This window comes from Mobula birostris, chromosome 16, assembly GCF_030028105.1.
Source record: "Mobula birostris isolate sMobBir1 chromosome 16, sMobBir1.hap1, whole genome shotgun sequence".
Lineage (NCBI taxonomy): Eukaryota > Metazoa > Chordata > Chondrichthyes > Myliobatiformes > Myliobatidae > Mobula > Mobula birostris.
The window spans coordinates 16,125,998-16,149,217 of record NC_092385.1 but is presented as its reverse complement, the minus strand read 5'-3'; the positions used below and the strand labels follow the sequence as shown (position 1 = coordinate 16,149,217).

General features: G+C 42.9%; 1 non-coding gene across 1 annotated transcript; it reads left to right on the top strand.

Annotated features, from left to right (window-relative positions):
* The first annotated feature begins 11,146 nt into the window (after nt 1-11,146).
* Nucleotides 11,147-11,218, top strand: trnaq-uug (transfer RNA glutamine (anticodon UUG)). Its single transcript has one exon. It is a non-coding gene; the product is annotated as a tRNA-Gln (tRNA).
* Nucleotides 11,219-23,220: the final 12,002 nt, after the last annotated feature.

Below are 23,220 nucleotides of genomic sequence, written 5' to 3'. Positions count from 1 at the left end.
GGAATATGCTGCCTACGCAGATTCAATGGTAATTTTCAAATGAGATACATATCTACTTGAAAGGGAACAAAGTGTGGGACCTTAGAAGAAAATAATGAAAAGGAAGAATAATTAAGGGGCTTTTCAACAATCTAATATGGGCTTGATGAGCTGAATGACCTCATCAATATGTTTTGCTGTGGAGGCAGATTAACTAACACAGATTCACAGAGAGAAGGAAAATGTTGCTCAATAACTGAAGTACCCTCATCGTTGTTTTTACATTCGTTGTTTAAGTTATTCCAGTTTATATATGTTAGCTTTCCACTGAAATCCTTCAGGACTGTGTTTATTTTTTGTTTATAGTTAAACTCATGGAATATTGAAGACCCTTTCAAACATTTCCAATGGAAATGAAGACCATAAGATATAGAAGCAGAATTAGGCCATTTGGTCCATGGAGTCTGCTCCACCATTTCATCATGGCTGATCAAAATTTCCTCTCAGCCCAGCCTCCTGCCTTCTCCCCATATCCCTTCATGCCATGAGCAATCAACAATCTATCAACCTCTGCCTTAAATATACATAAAGACTTAGCCTCCACAGCTGCCCGTGGTAAAGAATTCCACCGACTCTCCACTCTCTGGCGAAAGAAATTCCTCCTCATCTCTGTTTTGAAAGGACGCCCCTCTATGCTGAAGCTGAGTCCGGTGGGCTTAGACTCTCCCACCACAGGAAACATCCTCTCCACATCCACTCTATTAGGGCTTATCATCATTTAATAGGTTTCAATTAGGTCACCTCTCATTCTCGCTGCCTGGCCTGCTGAGTTCCTTCAGCATTGTATGTGTGTTGCTTGGATTTCAAGCATCTGCAGATTTTTTCTTGTTTGTGGTTTACCTGAAAAGTTCTTGCAGTACCCATTTATTGCCACTAAATCTTTAAATGTTTTATAAATATTCACAGCATATTCACTAGCAATGGGAACATGAGTGCAATTGTTTTTTAATTATTTAAAGGAGTGCAGAATGTAATCCATGTAGCATCCTTAAAACTAAACACCATAAAACCTCAAAAAACCCCACCAAGTTGACATTGAATGAACTTCAAATTTCAACAGCTGCACTACAGGTTCCAGAAAATACATGGGGCTGGTTCTGACAGCTTGTTTATGTTCTGCCATATTCGCCTTGTTGGACTAGTTTTGGCTCTTCCACGCTGTCCTGTATACAGCCCTGAAATTCTACACCAAGTGATTTATACAAACCCTTAGACATATACAATAATTATATGGGTGTGGATGTTCCCAGCAGAGCCCAGAAAAAAAAAGTTTGAGGACATTAAAACAAGGATGACTGAATTCGACTCAATGAATAGATTCTTTACATGCTAGCAACTATGATTAAGTATGTTTGTTTTATTTTTAAGTTCAGCTTTAGAATCCAAACAATACAGCAAATAATTCCCAGAGTACGCAAGTATGAAAGCTTTTACTGATTTTCCTTTCCTCATCTGGCTTATAGCAAGACTGGATGAAACCAAATACCAATAAAATCATGATCAAAGAAGTAAAATGGCACATTAAAAAATTGAATTTAATTTGGTCCAAATAGAAAGGTGATACCTGCAATTATTTTCATTTTGAATCTAATCTCTCTACATTTGAAAGATAAGATTTTAAAAATCTGAGTATATACTAGTGACTTGCAATATTTGACATAAACTTCATAATCTAGAGATGCAAACTAGTAGAATAACACTTTATATGCATTCAGTTTTTCATTTCATCCTGCACTGTAATAGGTCACAGTGACAAAGATCAAGCAAAAACTAGATTATGAAAAAGGATCTGATTCAAAATTTGTAAATGCAAAAAATTCTCTTACACAATTTTTATACCCTGTGTGCAGACTGTCCACAAGATGGCTGCTCGTGTTTTTTAACTTGATGTTTTCCTTGTATGCTCTCAACTCCTCTGTAAAGTAATTCTCTCTTTAATTTCATGTTAAGGTTTAAAAAATGTGCAAATAGTGCTGATATTCAATCTCTTTCTATATTTTGTTTTCAGGTTGCACTGTCAAGAGCATTGGGTGAGCCTTTTTTAAATCTACTGTTATTTATAAACATTGGGCAGAAAGGTGTGGCTGGGTCATCTTTTAATACAATGATAAAGCATAGGGTTGTAACATATCGACTGCCTATCTCACAGAGTGGAAAAGGCAAGATTACAATCCATTCAACTGATTATCTGCTAGTTTTGTTTTTATGCCCATGTTGAAGCAAAAATCAAGTGGTTCTCTGTTGGAGTGTATTATGTACTTCTTCGTGATTCATTGATAATAAATAATGAACAATCAATCATTCTCTTAAAGCCTGTCAGCGACTGAACAAGCAAAAAAAAAAGCATAAAATAAAAGATGCATCTTAGAATAATGAGGTTGAGGTAGCAATGATATTAATGTTAGTCCCATGCAAGACAAAATAACACACAATACAACCACATTAACAATACACACAATGTGCAGGAGGAGCAGAGCAGGTCAGGCAGCATCTATGGGTGGGAATTAACAGTCAATGTTCCAGGGCTGAGCACTTTCATCAGGACAATAATATTGCTCTAGATTTCCAGCATCTGCAGTATTTCTTGTGTCTGTGTATTCGTGACTGCCCAACGGTGTGCTTGATTACATCCATCTCCTAAGAAGTGAAATACTACCCTTTGAATCACTGCCTGGCTTATTTACTATAACAAATTTCCCCCAGGTAGTCAGATTAGAATAGGTAATTGCAGTTGTTTGTCCTGTCATAGTTTACTAAAACACCGCACTGTGGAAGTGGTCTAGTCAGCATACATGCTGCACATCTGCAGAAATAATTGCTGAAAAGACTGAGCCAACTCAATGTGCTTACAATCAAGCTGAACGCAAATTACTTTGGGAAATTGTTATCAGTATTGTCTGCAAGGAAATTACTTTCTTATCTGTTTTCAATGCTATTTTTAAGATGAGGTTTTTTTTATGAATTGGCTTAGTTCCATATAAATGGACCACAATATATCAGAGACTACAAAAATAGAAAATGCTGAAAATGCTCAACAGGTCAGGAAATATCTATGATAAAAAGAGTTAATATTTTGGGTTGAAGTCTTCTTGGTTAGTGAGCATGTTTCTCTTGGGGATATATGGATTTAATTTATTCTAAGTCGAAATCCTTGTATAATCATATCTTGTGCAAAAACAAATATACATTGCACCAAGCCACATCCTGCTTACTCCAATGTTGGCAATTCCTTACACATGCAAAGTATAGTAACAACTTCCATTTAAATAGCACTTTAAAAGTAGCAAAGCATCCCAAGGCACTTCTCAGGAACATCTTCAGCAAAACAAGAGATTCTGCAGATGCTGGAAATCCAGACTTGTTTGTTTTTTGATTGTTGGGCCCTCAGCTCCCAGTGGAGCATAGGCCATCGGTGACCTCCTGTCTCCATCATCCTCTGAAGTCGATGGTATGGTTGGAGTTCATCAATGCTTCTGCAATCCACTGCACAGGGGATTGGCCTATACAGCTTCACCAGAGCCTGGTTGGCCAGCCTTATCCATTTCCACCTCTCACGACAGGGACGTAGGGTTGGGCTTTCAGAGGCCGCAATCCATAGCAATATACAAAATGCTGGAGGATCCCAGCAGCTCAGGCAGCATCTATAGAAAGGAATAGACAGTCGATGTTTCTGGCTGAGACCCTTCACCAAGACTGGAAAGGAAGGGGGAAGAAGCCAGAATAAGAAAGCGGGGAGAGAGGAAGGAGAACAAGCTGTAAGACGACAGGTGAAGTCAAGTAGGGGGAGGAGCAGAATGAAATGAGAAGCTGGGAGGTGATAGGTGGAAATAGTAAAGGGCTGAAGAAGATAGAATCTCAAAGAGGAGAGTGGACCATGGAGAAAGGGAAGAAGGAGGAGCATCAAGGGCCGGTGATGGGCAGGCGAGGAGAAGAAAAGGGGTATGGGGAGCTCGAATGGGGAACGGAACAAGAGAGAAGGGGTGCAGGAAGTTACTGGAAGTTAGAGAAATCAATGTTAATGCCAGCAGATTGGAGGCTACCCAGATGGAATGTGAAGTGTTGCTTCTCCAACCTGAGAGTGGTCTCATTGTGGCAGTAGAAGAGGTCATGAACAGACAGGTCAGAGTGTGAGTGGCGATGGTTGGCCATCAAGAAATCCTGCTTGTTGCGGATGAAGATGCTCCCGTCTTACTACTTCTCCTCACCTGCCTGGTACCCCTCCTCCTTCCCTTTCTCCCATGATCCATGCTCCTGTCCTATCAGATTCCTCCTTCTTCATCCCGTTAGCTTTTCCACCTATCAGCTCCCAGCTTCTCACTTCATCCCCCCCTCCCCCACCCACCTGTCTTCACCTCTCACCTACTGGCTTGTACTCCTTCCCCGCCTCCCACCTTCTTATTCTGTGTTCTTCCCCCTTCCTTTCCAGTCCCGATGAAGGGTCTCAGCCCGAAACGTCGACTGTTTATCCCTCTCCATAGATGCTGCCTGACCTGCTGAGGTACCTCAGGCATTTTGTGCTTGTTACTTCAGCAAAACAAATGTTGCCGAGCTGCATTGGGACAAATGTCAGTAGAACTGTGGGTAGGGTTTAAGGAGCAGCTAAAAGGAGGAAAGAGCAGTGGAGAATGAGGGAGGTTTGGGGAGATGGGCCTCAAGAACGTAGTTGTGGATGAACAAGGGACAGAATAAAAAGAGCACTGATACTTCAGAGAATTCTTGCTGCCTACAGAAATGAGGTTGTTTGTGGACTTATAAACACGGCTGTGAATTTAAAAATGGAGTTAAAGCGTTATGACTGAGCAAGTCTGCCACAAGTAATCTCTTCCCCGCCCCACCAGTAGCCCTATAATTCTCATTATCACTGTTCGGCATTGCTGCGTATCAGCCTAGCCTGTGCACCCAATAGGCATAACATCAGCACTGCCAGACGGGGATAATGAGAATTATGGGGCTACTGGGGGGGGAGGAGGGAGGGGCCGGGAGTTGAAAGAAATTACTTGTGGTAGACCTGCTCTGTCACAAGCATGATGGTACATCGGTGTAGATCTGCGGCCGAGGTAGTGATGGGCAAACACCAACTGATGTATCCTGATGGACTCAAAGGCTAGCCAGGGCTGCTGTGGAGTATGTGGCAGTAGAAATGGCATGGAAGAGGGGTAGGGTAGCAGATCACACAAAGGTCACAATAGGGATAGAGGCCAAATGTTGGATTATGTCCTTTTCAGCTTGCTAGCCACACTCATCTGTTCCCACTTCTCTTTCCCTTCTAATCCCTTTGAATATTCGCTTTCATTCTAAGTCCTTTAGTTTTTATGCCTCCATCAATTGCAAATGTTTTTCTTTGTTTAGCCATCTTCGACACTTTTGTCAGTTTAAATACCTCTGTTGAAGATCTTCTGTCTAAGGAGATTGACCCCAGCCTCTCTGGTCTATCCATTGTCACTGAATCAACCCAGTTAATCCTTTCTGCACCCTTGCTAAGGTTTTGATATTTTTATTAATGTGCAGCCCTCAGAACAAGACACAATACTCTATTTGTGACATCTATTTTATGACGTTCTAGCTTTTGTACTCTGTGTTTCTATTTATAAAGCCTGGGAAGCCATATGCTTTATTTAAAACCTTTTTTTAACCTGGTCTGCAAATTTCAGTGACTGATGCATAAATAAATCACTCCCTATCTCTCTGTTCTTGAACAGTATTCCTTTACAAATTGTGCCCTTTATATTACCTCGCTGCATTTTCCTTTGGAAATAAAATACTTCACTTTCTTATATTCAGTGTTATTCGCCATATTTCTGTTCATTCTGTCCTTTTCTATATTCTCACAATGTGGGAAGAGACCTTTTGGCCCATTGAATCGATGCCAGCTCTCACTTACACTCAATGGCCATGTTAAGTACCTCCTGTTCCTAATAAAGTGGCCACTGGGTATATGTTCATGGCCTTTTGCTGCTGTGGCCCATAATCTTCAAAGTTCGATGTGTGTTCAGAGATGCGCTTCTGCTCACCACAGTTGTAACGCATGGTTATTTGAGTTACTGTCGCCTTTCTGTCAGCTTGAACCAGTCAGGCCGTTCTCCTCTGACCTCTCTCATTAACAAGGCAGTTTTGCCCACAGAACGACCACTCACTGGATGTTTATTTTGGGTTTTTTTTTGCACAATTCTCTGTAAAACTCTAGAGCGTGTTGTGCATGAACAATCCCAGGAGATCAGCAGTTTCTGAGATGATCAAATCACCCCTTCTGGCACTAACAGGTCAAAGTTCCTTAAATCAAATTTTTCCCCATTCTGATGTTTGGCCTGAACAACAACTGAAAGTCTTGACCATGCCTACATGCTTTTATGCATTGAGTTGCTGCCACATAATTGGCTGATTAGATATTTGCATTAAAGAGCTGGTGTACCTAATAAAGTGACCACTGGGTATATTTTGCTGTAACATGTTCCCTCTAACATGCCCATCAACTTCACCCAGATCCTCAATCCATTGGATTGTAGGGGTAAGTTACAGGAACAAATTAACCTACCAACCAGTACATCTTTGAGGTGCAGCAGAAAATTCTGGTACCCTGGGTAAACCTGCGAACTCAGGGAGAACATCTAAACTCCACACACACAAGACTAGAGGTCTGGATTGAACACAGGTCATTGGAGTTCCGAAATAGTCAGTTTGTCTCCTGTGGCATTGGTGCCTCTTGAAGTCGGCTCTCAAACATCAAGCTCTGGAACAAAAGGGGGAAACTATGTTCATTCTGTTTCTAGTGCTCCCTCTTTGCTGGTGTCGCCTTAATGACTCTTTATCTTGATACTTAATGCTTTTTCAATTCATGATATTTCATACTCATTATTTATTACTGTTCATTGATATTTGAGTTTGTACAGTTTGTTCATTGATCCTGTTTACAGTTACTGTTCTACAGATATGCAAAGTATGTCCGCAGGAAAAAAAAGGTTGTATGTGGAGACATGTATGTACTCTGATAATAAATTTTACTATGAACTCTTCTCATTCTTTTTCAAGGTGTACATAATCTGAAACTTGGTCTGTAAACTGGTGAAGATCAAATATTTTAAGAGAAGCACTGGGTCTAGTCCCATCATCTGTGGCGCAGCGGCCTACAGCTTAGTCAACGTGAGGAGTAACTTCACCATTTGTTCTTAAACTATGTCATATTTCTTTTTTATGCTGCTACTTCCTCTTTAGTTCTAAGGATTTTATGTTTGATGACGTGCCTATCATGTAGTGCTATTAACGCCTTTTTGAATATCTGTAAACTCCACGTCAACTGTACGTCCCCGATTGACCCAGTGTGTTACCTCGTTAAAGTAATGACATAGGATTGAGGTTGTGTGGGTCAATTCAAGAACCTGATGGCTGTAGGAAAGTAACTGTTCCTGAACCTGTGAGGGGCTTCATGCTTCCGTACCTCTTCACAGACAATAGTAGTGAGAAGGGTGCAAGATCCATGATGTACCCCAATGAACCGATCATCTTCAGTGTGTCAACACTGACTGAGGAAAAGGGGGTTTGGAGTTTGACCTCAGACCTGCCACAGAACTCACAGCTATGATCCTTGGCCTCTCACATATTTTTTTGAAATCCAGACTACCTGCAGCATAAATTTAGAGAAAAAAAACTGAATTACATTAATTATATATATATATATATATATATATATATATATATATATATATATATATATATAACTATTAAAAGTTAAAATATGTAGTGCAAAAAAACAGAAAATAAAAGTAGTGAGGAGTAGTTCATGGATTCAATGTCCATTTAGGAATCGGATGGCAGAGGGGAAGAAGCTGTTAGTCATTCAGGAATGTGCCCTCAGGCTTCTGTACCTCCTACCTGATGGTAACAATGTGAAGAGGGTATGACCTGGATGGTGGGGATCCTTAAAGATGAATGCTGCCTTCCTAAGGCACTGCTCCTTGAAGATGTTTGGTTAATATGTAGAGCTGACTAATTTTACACATTCCTCCAACATATTTTGATCTTGTGCAGTAGGCCCCCCATACCAGATGGAGATGCAGCCAGTCAAAGTGCTCCCCAACGTACCTTTATAGAACCTTTTGAGTGGTTTAGTTGACAAACCAAATCTCCTCAAACTCCTAATGAAATATAGCCGCTATTTTGCCCTCTTTATAGCTGCATCAATATGTCGCGTCTAGGTTAGGTCCTGGGCGATATTGATACCCAGGAACTTGAAATTACTCACTCTCTCACTTCTGATCCCTCAGTAAGGTTTGTATTCCCTTGTCCTACCCTTTCTAAAGTCCACAGTCACCTCTTTGGTCTTGCTGACATGAGTGCAAGATTGTTGCTGCGAATCTACTCAAATAACTGGTGTATATATATGTTTACCATGTATACCTCGGACTTTAGATACAACACTGAGTCATGTCATCTGCAGAAATTCTCTGATGACTCAGCAATAGTTGGATGTATAAAGGGAGGATGGGAGGATGAATACAGGGCCCTGGTGGAGAACTCTGTCTAATGCTGCAAGCTGAATCACCTGCAGCTCAACATCAGTAAGACAAAGGAGATAGTGATGGACTTTAGGTAGGCTGGGCCTGCACTGCTCCCTGTTACTATTGATGGTGAGGATGTAGATGTGGTGAGGACCTACAGATATCTGGGGGTACACCTGGGTGACAGACTTGAATGCAGCATCAACACAAAGGCTGGGTACAAGGACCAGAGTTACCTCTACATCCTGAGGAGACAGGTCCTTTGGAGTATGCAGGTCTCTCCTTCTCATGTTTTACCAGTACAATCTTCAATGCGGTGGTATGCTGGGGCAATGGCATCAACACAGATGGTGCCAACAGGCTCAATAAAATGATTAGAAAGGTTGGCTCTGTTATAGGAGTCAAACTGGACACACTGGAGACTGTGATTGACCCTACGGAAAATCCTGGCAATTCTGGACAATGCTTCTCAACCTCTGTGTGCCACCTTGGTTGAACAGAGAAGCACTTTCAGTAATGAACTAAGACAACAGTGCTGCTCCAAAGAGCGCTATATGAGGTCATTCTTACCCTCAGCCATTAGGCTCTGTAATGAGTCAACCTATAGCTGGGGAAGTGATGACCCTCTCCTGTTTTTCTGTTTGAGCTACTTATTTTTTATTCTTTCTTACTTCTAATATTTGTATATCTATGTACTTGTAATGCTACTGTGACACTGTAATTTCCTTTGGGATCAATAAAATATCTATCTATCCATCTATCTATCTCGATCCTGTATGCCCTTTTGTCACCATCTGAAATTTTGCCAACAATGATTCTGTATACCTGCTATCCATGATTCATTGAATGTTTGCAAGATTATTACCAACCACCGTGCAATTTCCGTTCCCACTTTGCAACATAGGAAGCATTCCATCTGGACTGGGAGAAGAACTCGCTCTAAGTACAACTAGCCTTTCAAGTACCTATCAGGTTCTGGTTACATTTCACTTGCAGGCAGAATTTATACATTGTTAAATAATCACAAAGCAAGCAAGAGAAAATCTGCAGGTGCTGGAAATCTAAACAACACCCACAAAATGCTGGAGGAGCTCAACAGGTCGGGCAGCATCTATGGAAACGAGTGCAGTCCACGTTTCAGGCTGAGAACCAGGATCAGGACTGGAAAAAAAGATGAAGAGCCGGAGTAAGAAAGTGGGGGCAGGGGAGGAAGATGGAAGAACCACGAGGTGATAGGTGAAACCGGGAGAGGGGAGGGTAGGGGTGAAGTAAGCTGGGAAGTCCTTAGGTGAAAGAGATACCGACTGGAGAAGGGGGAATTTGATAGGAGACAAAGTGGGAGGAGCACCAGAGGTAAGGAGATAAGGTGAGAGAGGGAAATGGGAATGGGGAATGGTGAAGGAGAGGGGACATTACCGGAAGTTCGAGAAATCGACTTTCATACTATTAAGTTGCAGGCTACCCAGAGAGAATATAAGGTGTTGCTCCTCCAACCTGAGTGTGGTCTTATGACGACGGTAGAGGAGGGCATGCATGGACTGACTTGTCAGAATGGGAATAGGAAGTGGAATTAAAATGCGTGGCTACTGGGAGACCCCGTTTTTTTCTTGTGGACGGAGCGCAGGTGCTCGGCGAAGCGGTCTCCTACTCTAGGTCAGGTCTCACCAATATACAGGAGGTCACACCGGGAGCACCGGGCACAGTATGTCACCCCAACAGACCCACAATGTCGCCTCTCCTGGGGCCCTGAATGGTTGTGAGGGAGGAGGTGTAGAGGCAGGTGTAGCACTTGTTCTACTTGCAAGGTTAAGTGCCAGGAGGGAGATCTGTGGGGAGGGACAAATGGAGAAGGGAGTCACATAGGGAGTGATCCCTGCCGAAAGCAGGAAGTGTGGGGTGGGGGGCAAGATGTGTTTGGTGTGGGATCTCGTTGGAGATGACGGAAGTTATGAAGAATTATGTGCTGGACGGGGAGGCTGGTGGGATGGGTAGATGAAGACAAGAGGAACCCTATCCATGGTGGGGTGCGCGGAGGATGGGGTGAGGGCAGACGAGCGCGAAATGGAAGGGATGCGGTTGAGGGCAGCGTTAAGGAAAGCCCCTTTGAAGAAGGTGAGCACCTCCTTGGTTCTGGAATGAAGAGCCTCAACCCGAGAACAGATGCCGCGGAGGAATTGAGAGAAGGCTATAGCGTTTTGTTTTACAAGCGACGGGGTGGGAAGAGGTACAGTCTAGGTAGTCGTGAGAGGCAGTGGGTTTACAATAGACATCAGTAGATAGCTGAGACAGAGAGATCGAGAAAGTGCAGGGAGGTGTCGGAAATGGACCAGGGAGGAAGTTGGAAATAATAGGGTCATATGCTCCCATGGCTGTACTAAATGCCAGATTTGATCACATTTTGGAAGTTAGGCAGGCTCAGGACTGGTCACGACTTGGATGAGAGACTGCCCTGGAATTAAATACCAGGTGCTGTGGGGGTTTGACCCCACAAGGGGACGCTCTGTCGGATGCCATGGCAGCATAGCCGCTAGTTACAGTCCCCGCGACCTCGCTAATTACCAGCTCATCCTCAGATAACGATACAAATGACGTATTTCCCTGCTCGTTTGCAGGAAGGTCCCATGGTGTAATGGTTAGCACTCTGGACTTTGAATCCAGTGATCCGAGTTCAAATCTCGGTGGGACCTTGAAATATTTTAAGGAGAAAAAAGAAGAGGGAAGGCGAAAATTAAAGAAGCATATTTTAATTGTAGAAGGAATAAAAGTTTATTGTCACCGGCATGTATCGTGAAATTTAACTTAGGAGCAGCAGTTCGATGCAGTACATAATATAGAAGAATAAATTATAGTATATCCGTATTGAATAGATTAAAAATCTTGCAAAAACAGAAATAACATGTTTAAAAAAGTGAGGTAGTGTTCACAGGTTCAATGGCCATTTAGGAATCGGACGTCGGACGTCGGACGTCGGACGGCAGAGGGGAAGAAGCTGTTCCTGAATCGCTGAGTGTGTGCCTTCAGGCTTCTGTACCTCCTACCTGATGGTAACAGTGAGAAAAGGGCATGCCCTGGGTGCTGGAGGTCCTTAATAATGGACGGTGCTTTTCTGAGACACCGCTCCTTGACGATGTCCTGGGTACTTTGTAGGCTAGTACCCAAGATGGAGCCGACTAAATTTACAACCCTCTGCAGCTTCTTTCGGTCCTGTGCAGTAGACCCTCCCCCATTAGCAGAGAGTAATGCAGCCTGTCAGAATGCTCTCCACGGTACATCTATAGAAGTTTTTGAGTGTTTTTGTTGATATACCAAATGTCTTCAAACTCCTAATGAAGCATGGTCACTGCCTTGCTTTCTTTATAGCTGCATCGATATGTTGGGACCACGTTAGGTCCTCAGAGATCTTGACACCTAGGAACTTGAAACTGCTCACTCTCTCCACTTCTGATCCCTCTGTGAGGATTGTTATGTGTTCCTTCGTCTTACCCTTCCTGAAGTCCGCAACCAGCTCTTTCATCTTACTGACGTTGAGTGCCAGGTTGTTGTTGCGGCACCATTCCACTAGTTGGCATATCTCACTCCTGTACGCCCTCTCGTCACCACCTGAGATTCTACCAACAATGGTAGTATCATCAGCAAATTTATAGATGGTATTTGAGCTGTGCTACACAGTCATGTTTATATAGAGAGTAAAGCAGTGGGCTAAGCACACACCCCTGAGGTGCGCCAGTGTTGATCGTCTGCAATGAGGATATATTATCACCAATCCGCACAGATTGTGGTCTTCCGGTTAGGAAATTGAGGATCCAATTGCAGAGGGAGATACAGAGGTCCAGGTTCTGCAACTTCTCAATCAGGATTGTGGGAAAGATGGTACTAAATGCTGAGCAGCATCCTGACATAGGTGTTTGTATAGTCCAGGTGATCTATGGCCATGTGAAGAGCCATTGAGAAGTGTAGACTATTTTCTAAACAGGCAGATAATTCAAAAATCCGTGGTGCAAAGGAACTTGGGAGTCTTGCAGGATTCCCCAAAGGTTCATTTGCAGTTGAGTCAGTAGTGAGGAAGGCAAATGAAATGCAGGTGGAAGAGCCTATGACAGAGATGAGGAGGAATTTCTTTAGCCAGGGGTTGGGGAATATGTGGAATTCATTGCTACAGGCGGCTGTGGAGGCCTGATCATTGGGTGTATATAAGGAGGAGGTTGATAGCTTCTTGATTAGTCAGGGCATTAGGGGATATGGGAAGAAGGCCAGAGAATGGGGTTGAGGGGGCAAATAATGAAACAGTGGAACAGGATCAAAGGGGTCAAATGGCCTAATTCTGCTCCCATTTCTAATGGTCTTATAAATAGATGACAGAAACAAAGAGAAGATGCACAATACAGAAAACATAACAACAGTTTCTGATGGCATTCACAAAAAAGGGAAAGGAATTAATGAGACAGTTTAAAAGAAAGCTGTATTAAGTACATTAATGAGAGAGGTATGAAGAGCTATGAATTAGAATTTTTTAAAATCTTACATCCACCACACAACGTGAGGGAGTAAAAATCTTTGTGTTATGACTCTGTCACAATGTACAGACATGGGAATTTATAAGTCTAATGGCTTGTAGTAAGAAGCTGTCCCGTAGCCTGTTGGTCCTGGCTTTAAATCTGCGGTACCGTTTGTCAGACGGAAGTAGCTGAAACAGTTATGGTTGGGGTGACTGGTGTCCCGGATGATTTTCCAGGCCTTCTTTCTGCGCCTGCTGCTATAAAATGTCTTCAATGGAGGGAAGTTCACGTACACAGATGCGCTGGGCTGTCCGTACCACTCTGTGAAGTGTCCAGTGATCAAGGTTGGTGTAGATCCCCTATCAGACAGTGATTCAGCCAGTCAGGATGCTCTCAATAGTGCTCGTGTAGAAGGTCTTGAGGATTTTGAGGCCCATGCCAAACTTCTTCAATCGCCTGAGATGGAAGAAACACTGTTGTGCTTTTTTTTTTAGCCATACAGCCGTTGTGTACAATCCAGGCAGGTGAGATCATCACTGATGTGTATACCGAGCAACTTGAACCTACTCACCCTCTCAACTGGAGTCCCATAGACCTGATTAGGCCGAGCCTGTCTCCGTTCCTCCTGTAATCCACAATCAGCTCTTTTGTTGATTGGACATTGAGGGAGGGGTTGTTATCCTGGCACCACTGTGTCAGAGTGTCAACCTCTCCTCTGTAGGCTGTCTCATCACCGCTAGAAATAAGGTTGATCAAAGTCATGTCATCTGTGAATTTGATCAACAGATTGGAGCTGTGTGTGGCAGTGCAGTCGTGGGTGTAAAGGGAGTAGAGAAGAGGACCCAGAACACAACCCTGGGGGGCACCTGTGTTGAGGGTCAGAGGTGAGGGAGCCCATCCTTACCACCTGCCGGTGATCCGATAGGAAGTCCAGGATCCAGCTACACAAGGTGGGGTGCAGGCTGAGGTCTCTGAGCATTCTCAAGCCTGGAGGGAACTATGGTGTTGAATCCTGAACTGTAGTCCAGGAACAGCTTTCTAACGTATGCATTCTTCTTCTCCAGTTGAGTGAGGACGGTGTGTAGCGCTGTGTCTATGGCGTCATCGGTAGACAGGTTCTGTGGGTAGGCGAATTATAGGGTGGGTGGCAGCATGCTGCAGATCTAACCTTTAACCAGCCTCTCAAAGCATTTGCTTATAATTGAGGTGCGTGTGACAGGGCGCCAATCGTTCAGGCATGCTACCTTGGTTTCCTTAGGTATAGGGACAATGATGGACGATTTGAAGCAGGAGGGCCTTCGCACTGGGAGCAGGAGAGATTAAGAACGCCCGTGATCACACCAGCCAGCTGTCCTGCCCTGGGATGCCATGTGGCCCCGCTGCCTTGAGGCTGTTGACATGTTGGAATGATCTTGGTACCTCGGCCTCGGAGATGATCGATGTGCAGGCTGGTGGGATGAGGCAGACCAATAGTTCAGCATGTACTGGATGGGCCAAAGGACCTGTTTCTATGAATCTAAAACTCTAACAGGTGCTTGGAAAATCCAGTTATCTGTCTACCACCTTAAAGTATGTGACTAGTTAAGAATCAGATGGGACTATTGTTATGTATTTGTTTAATAAACAGTGTAAATCATCAACGGTGCGCAAATAAGTCATTTTAAGTTTAATATTAAACATGTCAAATCCATGAACTACATCATATGTATCACATGACTGTGAAAAATGTAACGAATGCACTCATGAAATGATTGCACAGAGCCTTAACATAGGTTCTACAAAGAATTTTTTTCTCAACCTGTTATCTACCTTTGATATTTTTACTTGCTGACATGGCAATGTGTTGCATGGCATAAATGATACCAACCCATGAGTCCTTTGTCATATTCCAAATTACTAGTTTTTTGGGAACAAGCAGATGTTTAGCAAAATCTCATTATGGGCCCAGGCACAGACAAACACAACAGAGTGAGTGTGAAATAAATAAAAACAACATGGTTTTGGTTTAAAATTGACAATTCGATTATAAAACTGGAGTTAATGTTTACCTCCACTAGCTCACTTCCCAAAGGGACCTGTTATAGTGGTGTTTATTGTTACCAAAATTGATTAACTGTGTGAATTTAAAATTAGTTAGTTTATTTATTCTTTTTTTTAGAGATGTAACGCGGAACTGGACCTTCTGGCCCAACAAGACATCCAGCAACCCACCGATTTAACATTAGCCTAATCATAGGACACTTGACAAAGACCAGTTAACCTACGAACTTGTACATCTTTGGACTGTGGGAGGAAACCAGAGCAACCGGAGGAAACCCACGCGGTCACGATGAGAACATACAAACCCCTTACAGTTGGCACTGGATTCCGATGCCCCCGATCTGTAATAGCGCTGCACTAATCACTATACTATCGTGGCGTATGACGCGGAGGTTTTTATATTGTAGCGTTCTCAGCCACCAACTGGGATCTTTTTCTTTTAAATACTGTGTCAGATTCTCTAAACCTGGCATTAGACACTAGTGAGTGCCTCTTTAATTAAAATTTGAAACAAACCAATTTATATAATTTTGTCAGCGAGCTTTGTTTAGGCTAGATTTTAAAGTCTTGTACCAATCCATTAAAAAAAAATGTGGTCAAGTAATTCAGCCAGATGTGGAAATAGTTCCAAGAGCAATATCTTAAAAGATAGTTTTCCTGATTAAGTTATGGCCAGCACAAATTGCTGTTCATAATGATGGGAATAACAAAGGGAAAGTCATATTACAGACATGTTTCTAGCCTTCAGCCTCTGTATTCGGTGAAACAGATTGGATTTTTTTTACAGCTTTAATCATTCAAAGATGTTGGTAGACATGACAGGAAATGAGTCAGGTTCAAATAGTGTAACTTCTTTAGAAATTGGGTCTTAACTCGGTCTGTGCACAGAGGTGAGCTAGCAATAAAAATGCTGCAAATCCAACATTCTCAAGAGCTTTTTTGAAACCATGTAGATTGGAAGGAATTGGCTTGAAACTGATCTCTTTTATGGTGAGGAGGAGGAAGTCAAGAGGGAACATCCAGTCCGCACAGCTGCCTGTTTGTGTTGTCAATTTTCACTCGTGTACTGGGGCCCAGCATCATCAGAAGGATAATGTTGCATAAATTCTTGTCAGGCTTCCAGCTGGGTCCAGGCATCGATTTTAACCAATGCCTGAGGTAGAAGTGTCTTGCATATGTCTGTTGGCAGTCCGGAACATGAGATCCCGCTAACTGTGAGGAAGACCTCTGCTTTACTGAAGAACTATGAGCTGCCATCAGACAGGCGCAAGACACTTCTACCTCAGGCGTCAGTTAAAATCAATATCTGGATCTGGCTGGAAGCCTGAGAAGAGTTTAATTTGCCATATACGCCGGGAAAACACTAGATCCTTTTCCTGAAGGTTAATGTTATTGAATTCCCTTTCCTCCTGCTAACAAAAAGCAAGAAAATCCTGTTATGGTTAATTACTACTCAATAAATCAATTCTCAATTGACAGGAAAGTGGTGGAACTCGGTTATCAAGACAACCGCGCTCAATAATAATCTACCTAAAAAAGCCCCATTTGGGCTTCTTCTGGAACTCCCAGACCTCGTGACAGCCTCCGTCCGAACATGGACTGGATTCCAGAGGTGAGATGAGATGGCAAGTAAGAATTTGACAGAATAGCGCATCAAGGCACCATGGTGAAAGTGAAGTCAACGAGCATGAGAAGGACAACATTTTGGTGTTTCGAGTCATACCTCATGTGAAAGTTAGCAGTCGTGGCTATTCGAGGTCAGTCAATCCCAGCACCAAGACGTCACTGCTGGAGTTCCTCAGCAGCGTCCTTGGATCAAACATCTTCAGCTAGCTCGTCAATGATCTTCCTTCTGTGGGAAGGTCAGAAGTGGGGATGTTGACTGGTTTGCAGTCCTTTCACAAGTAATCAACTCTTCAAGTTCAAAGTAAATTTATTGTCAAAGTATGTACATGTCACCATCTGTTTTCTTGCTGGCATTTACGGAAATATAAAGAAATACAATAGAATTTATGAAAAAATTATTAAAAACTAAGACTGACAACCAATGTGCAAAAGAAGAAAAAATATGTATATTTTAAAAAATATTGATTTGAAGAGTCTTACTGAGTTGTAAGCTCTCCTTATCTTAAGCAATGGAAGCACTAAATACTCTACTCCTCCATAGTAATTTGTTGTATGACATGGGTGATTATGGTCCTTTCATGACCATGATTGTTCTTGGCAAATGTTTCCTACAGAAATGGTTTGCCATTGCCTTCTTCTAGGCAGTGTATTTATAAGAGAGGTGACCCCAACCATTATCAATACTCTTCAGCGATTGTCTGCCGGGCATCAGTGGTCACATAACCAGGACTTGTGATACGCACCAGCCGCTCGTACAACCATCCACCGCCTGCTCCCATGGCTTCACGTGACTCTGATCGGGGGGGGGGGGGGCGGTGGTTAAGCAGGTGCTAAGCTTGCCCAAGGGTGACCTGCAGGGTAGCGGAGGGAAGGAGTACCTTGCACCTCCTTCGGTCGAGATGCCTCTCGAACTTGCCAACTATCCATAGTAATTATTATCCATATTAAAAGCCAAGATAGTTCTCAATATCAAAATCACAAAAAAGTATCCTTATCTGGCGCTTAAGGTCTCAATCAATGTGAGAGAAAGTTAATTAGTTTGGATTTCTGAAAAGCTAATAAAGAGGCAGACTCACAGAGATGTTGTTAATGGCGAATGTGTTTCTAATTTTGTGATTCATAACACATGTGCACTAGCAAACAGTTACCATCCTATGATTAATACAAGAATAGAAAACAATTAGCAATTTATGCTCTTCAGCACATGACATTGTTATACCATTCTGTGCTCCAAAGTTCATTGCAATTACATGATTACATGATGCATCATAGGTCAAGGAATTTCACTTATGAGACACAGATTACCAAATACTGCATACACAGAAAGTCTGAAAGCAGAAACAGAATGTTGGAATTGTTCAGCAGTTTATATTTCATTTTGGGCTGTGCTGCAGCTGGTGAATTGAGGATTTAATGACCTCCCATAATTATCCTTGAAATGGCTGGTTTGTTTGACTTTCCTCAGGGCAGGTAATAAGCAACTTTGTTTCTATCAGTGTGGAGTAAAGGTAGTAGATTTACTCCCCTGAAAGGGATTAGAGAGCCCAGCTGCCCACCCGTTTTAATTCTGTTTCCCATTGCTATTCTGACTCATCGGTCCACGGCCACCTCCACAGACACGACAAGGCCTCTCTCAGGTTGGAGGAGCAACACCTCATATTCTGTCTGGGTAGCCTCCAACCTGACGGCGTAAGCATCGATTTCTCGAACTTCTGGTCATTTCTTCCCCCGCTCCCTTCGCTCTTTTTCCGTTCCCCTTTCTGGCTCTCCTCCCACGTTTTCTCTGTGCCTCACCTGCCCATCTCCCCACTCCGGTGCCCTTCCTCCTTCCCTTTCTCACATGGACCAATGTCCTATCTTATCAGCTTCCTTTTTCTTTGGCCCTTTACCCCTTCCACCTATCATCTCCCAGCTTCTCACTTTATCCACCCACCCATCTCTCCCCCCCCCCCGTCTCTTGGTCTCACTTATCACCTTCCAGCTTGTACTCTGTCCCCTCCCGCCCCACCTTCTTATTCTGGCTTCTGAACCCCTTCCCTTCCAGTCCTCATGGAGGGTCTTGGCCCAAAACGTGAACTGTTCATTCCCCTCCAGGAGTGATTCCTGTGAGGTTATCCACTTTGGTGGTAAGAACGGGAAGGCAGATTATTATCTAAATGGAGTCAAGTTAGGAAAAGGGGAAGCACAACGAGATCTAGGTGTTCTCGTACATCAGTCACTGAAAGCAAGCATGCAGGTACAGCAGGCAGTGAAGAAAGCTAATGGCATACTGGCCTTCATAACAAGGGGAATTAAGTATGAGAGCAAAGAGGTCCTTCTGCAGCTGTACAGGGCCCTGGTGAGACCACACCTGGAGTACTGTGTGCAGTTTTGGTCTCCAAATTTGAGGAAGGACACTCTTGCTATTGAGGGAGTGCAGCGTAGGTTCACAAGGTTAATTCCCGGGATGGCGGGACTATCATATGTCGAAAGATTGGAGCGACTGGGCTTGTATACTCTGGAATTTAGAAGGCTGAGAGGGGATCTTATTGAAACATATAAGATTATTAAGGGATTGGACACGCTGCAGGCAGGAAGCATGTTCCCGCTGATCGGTGAGTCCTGAACCAGGGGCCACAGTTTGAGAATTAGGGGTAGGCCATTTAGAACAGAGTTGAGGAAAAACTTTTTCACTCAAAGAGTGGTGGATATATGGAATGCTGTGCCCCAGAAGGCTGTGGAGGCCAAGTCTCTGGATGCTTTCAAAGAAGAGATGGATAGAGCTCTTAAAGATAGTGGAATCAAAGGTTATGGGGATAAGGCAGGAACTGGATACTGATTGTGGATGATCAGCCATGATCACAGTGAATGGTGGAGCTGGCTCGAAGGGCCAAATGGCCTACTCCTGCACCTATTGTCTACTGTCTATTGACTTGCTGAGTTCCTCCAGCATTTGGTGGGTTGCTCTGTGTGTGTGGCTAGGAATCCTGCGGCGTGTAACTCACCTCCTGACTCCCCAGAGCCTGTCCACCATGGACAAGGCTCAGGTCAGGAGTGCAATGGAATACTCGCCACTCGCGTGGATGAGTGCAGCTCCATCAACACTCGAGAAGCTTGACACCACCCAGTACACGGCAGCCCACTTGATTGGTACCCCTTCCACAAGCATCCAATCCCTCCACCGTCGATGAACAGTTGCAACAGTGTGTACTATCTACAAGATGCACTGCAACAACATACCGAAGTTCCCAAGGCAGCACCTTCCAGAACCTCGACCAATACCATCTAGTAGGACGAGAACAGCAGATACCTGGAAACACCACCACTTGGAAATCCCCCTCCAAGTCACTCACCATCCTCATTTGGAATCATATCACCGTTCCCTCATTGTCGCTGGGTCAAAGTCATGGAATTCCCTCCCTAACAGCACTGTGGGTGTACCTGCACCTCAGGAACTGCAGCAGTTCGAGAGGACAGTTCATCACCATCTTCTCAATGGCAACGAGGGATGGGCAATAAATGCTGGCGTAACTGGAGACACCCACATCCCGTAAATGAATAAATGAAAATAAACAAATAAATAAATGGATCTGCCGAATCTGTTGTGTTTATGATTAGTGAGCCCGGTGATTTTTTACCACAATGAAGAATCAGAATCAGGTTTAATATCACTGGCAGATGTCGTGAAATTTGTTAACTTCATGGCAGCATTAAAATACAATACAAGATAAATATAGAAAAAAATAAATGAATTACAGCTAACTTAAAAAATAGTAGTGCAAAAAAAGAAATAATAAAAAAATGAGGTAGTGTTCATGGGTTCAATGTCCGTTTAGAAATTGGATGGCAGAGGGGAAGAAGCTGTTCCTGAAATGTTGAGTGTGTGTCTTCAGGCTTCTGTACCTCCTTCCTGATCATAACGATGAGAAGAGGGCATGCCCTGGGTGATGGGGGTCCTTAATAATGGAAATTTCATGGCCACCATTATTCAAAGTAGGAACATGGAGCACATAAGAAATGGTAGAAAGTAAAGGTCATACAAGCCTTTGAAGCTACTCTCCTAATCAATAAGATGGCTGCTGATTGATCTTTGACTCCATTCCATTCTCTTGCCTGATCACCATAACTGCTACTAACACACCTCAAAGTTGCTGGTGAATGCAACAGGCCAGGCAGCATCTCTAGGAAGAGGTATAGTCAATGTTTCGGGCCGAGACCCTTCGTCAGGACTATATCTCTGTTTTGCAAAAATTATCTTCCTCTTGAATGTATTCAGTATCTATGTGTCATATGAAGAACGTTAGATGGCTCTGGACCTATATTCACTGGAATTCAGAAGAATGAGGGGGACTTGATTGAAAGCTGTCTAATGTTGAAATGCCTCAATGGAGTGGATGTGGAGAGGATGTATCCTATGGTGAGACAGTCTAAGACCAGAGGACCCAGCCTCAGAATAGAGGCGTGTCCTTTTAAACAAAGATGAGAAGGAATTTCTTTAGCCAGAGAGTGGTGAATCTGTGGAAGTCATTGCCACAGGTGGTTGTGAAAGCCAAGACATTGGGTATATTTAAGTCAGAAGTTGATAGATTCTTGATTAGTCAGCACATGAAGGGAAACATGGAGAAGGCAGAGAATAGGGACAAAGAGGGAAAATGGATCAGCCATGATGAAATGGTGGAGCAGACGCGATAGACAAAATGGCCTAATTCTGCTGCTATATTTTAAGGCCTTATTCTCTAATTCCTTGCGCAGAGCAGCAAATTAAAATACTTAATTAGAGTTGAAATTCTTTCCCATCTCAATCTTAAATGGGTGAATCATGAATCAAGAACCCACCCTAAATTTAAGGGAAATATCATCACAACGTTGTGAAGCACTTTCAGTGGAAAACATATGCTTGTTGTTTAGATTCATTTCAATTTGAATTCTAGGTCAAACAAGTCAGGACAAGTATGAGAATTCTACCTCATAAAAATATGACCGTTTTCTTGTTCTTAACAATTTGGCTCAAATCCAGAATAAATTGTGCAACAGAAATAAGCAAATTAATCCTCAGTATATAACCTGTTGTTATAGAAAAACAGGTTGCTGGAAGATTGTCATCTCAGCATTTTTAGTAAGTCATTTTTTATATTCAATTTAAACTTCCTTGGTCCTACAGACTAAACCTTGCAAACCTCACCCCAGTGTCTCCGTTCCTTTAACGTTTCCCTCTCCTTTCGTCTCATCAAATCTGTCCATACTGTTAGCCACCTAAATCCTTTCTTCTGGTATTCCCTCCTTAAATCATTCCCTTTCATCCCCATAATTAAGGCCCTCTTTAAAACCTTGCTAAATGACCAAGCCTTTAGCCAACCATCTTCATATTTTTGATGTGTTGAATTAAACAATTCGAAAGTGAATGTGCAAGTTACATTCACAAAATGACATTAACTGAGTCTGAAAATTGACTTTCAGAAACCAAAAGAAATAATTAATTTTTCAACCCCAAGATGTCTCAAAGTATATCAGAGTATTATATCTTATAGTAATGTAAAAGTTGATGGTATGAATATCAATTTCTCCTTCCAGTGAACAAACTTCCCTCCCCCTCCTTCCTCTATCCTTTCTCTGACCTTTTACCTCTTCTCATCTGCCTATTATTCCTTCTTGGGTCCCCTCCTCCTTCCCTTTCTCCTGTGGTCCACCCTTTCCCTCCTATCAGATTCTTTCTTCTCCAGCCTATGACCTTTCCCGCCCACCTGGCTTCACCTATCACCTTCTAGCCAGCCTCCTTCCCTTCCCCACCATCTTTTATTTTAGGCATCTACCTCCCCCCTCACCCCAACCCTTCCCTCTCAGTCCTGAAGGAGTGTCTCAGCCCAAAAGGTCAACTGTTTTACCCTTTTCCATAGGTGTTACCCGACCTGCTGAATTTCTCCAGCAATTTTGTGTGTGTGTTGCTAAAAATTGACAACCCATTTGTACACAGCTTCAATGTTGTGTACACTGCTGTGATTATATTTTTAGAAATTAGTTTCAGTGGATGAAGACTGAGGAACGGGTTTTCTTGGGATGCTGGGCATCATTCCTTTATTCCCCTTTAAAACATCATCTTTAAATGCCTTATGTCTGTTTAAGAGAACAGGTGGGGTTTTGATTTCACGTTTCACCCAAAGATTAAGGAGGCAATTGTAACTTCATCATTATCATAATTGCAACATTGTCAGCTCTAAACTGATATTCCAATGGAACGAGTGAGGGAATTCTGAAAATTCAGTACTCCCCCACTTATTCCACTGGGATATCAGATTACAGTTCTGTGTTCATCTATGTAATGGGATTTGACCCACGCCTCTCTGGCAAATGGTACTTCTGAGCCCTGTAGCACCCACACTATCTTCCGTACGGCGTTACGGAATTTGTTATGGTAACATATGGTCTTGTTTGTGCTAAACAGCAACATGGGATATTTGATAATCCAGTAAAATACAGATATTACAAATTAATGTATTACAGTAGGTCAGGTGACCGAGGGGCTGAATGACCTGCTTTGCATTCAATGAAAA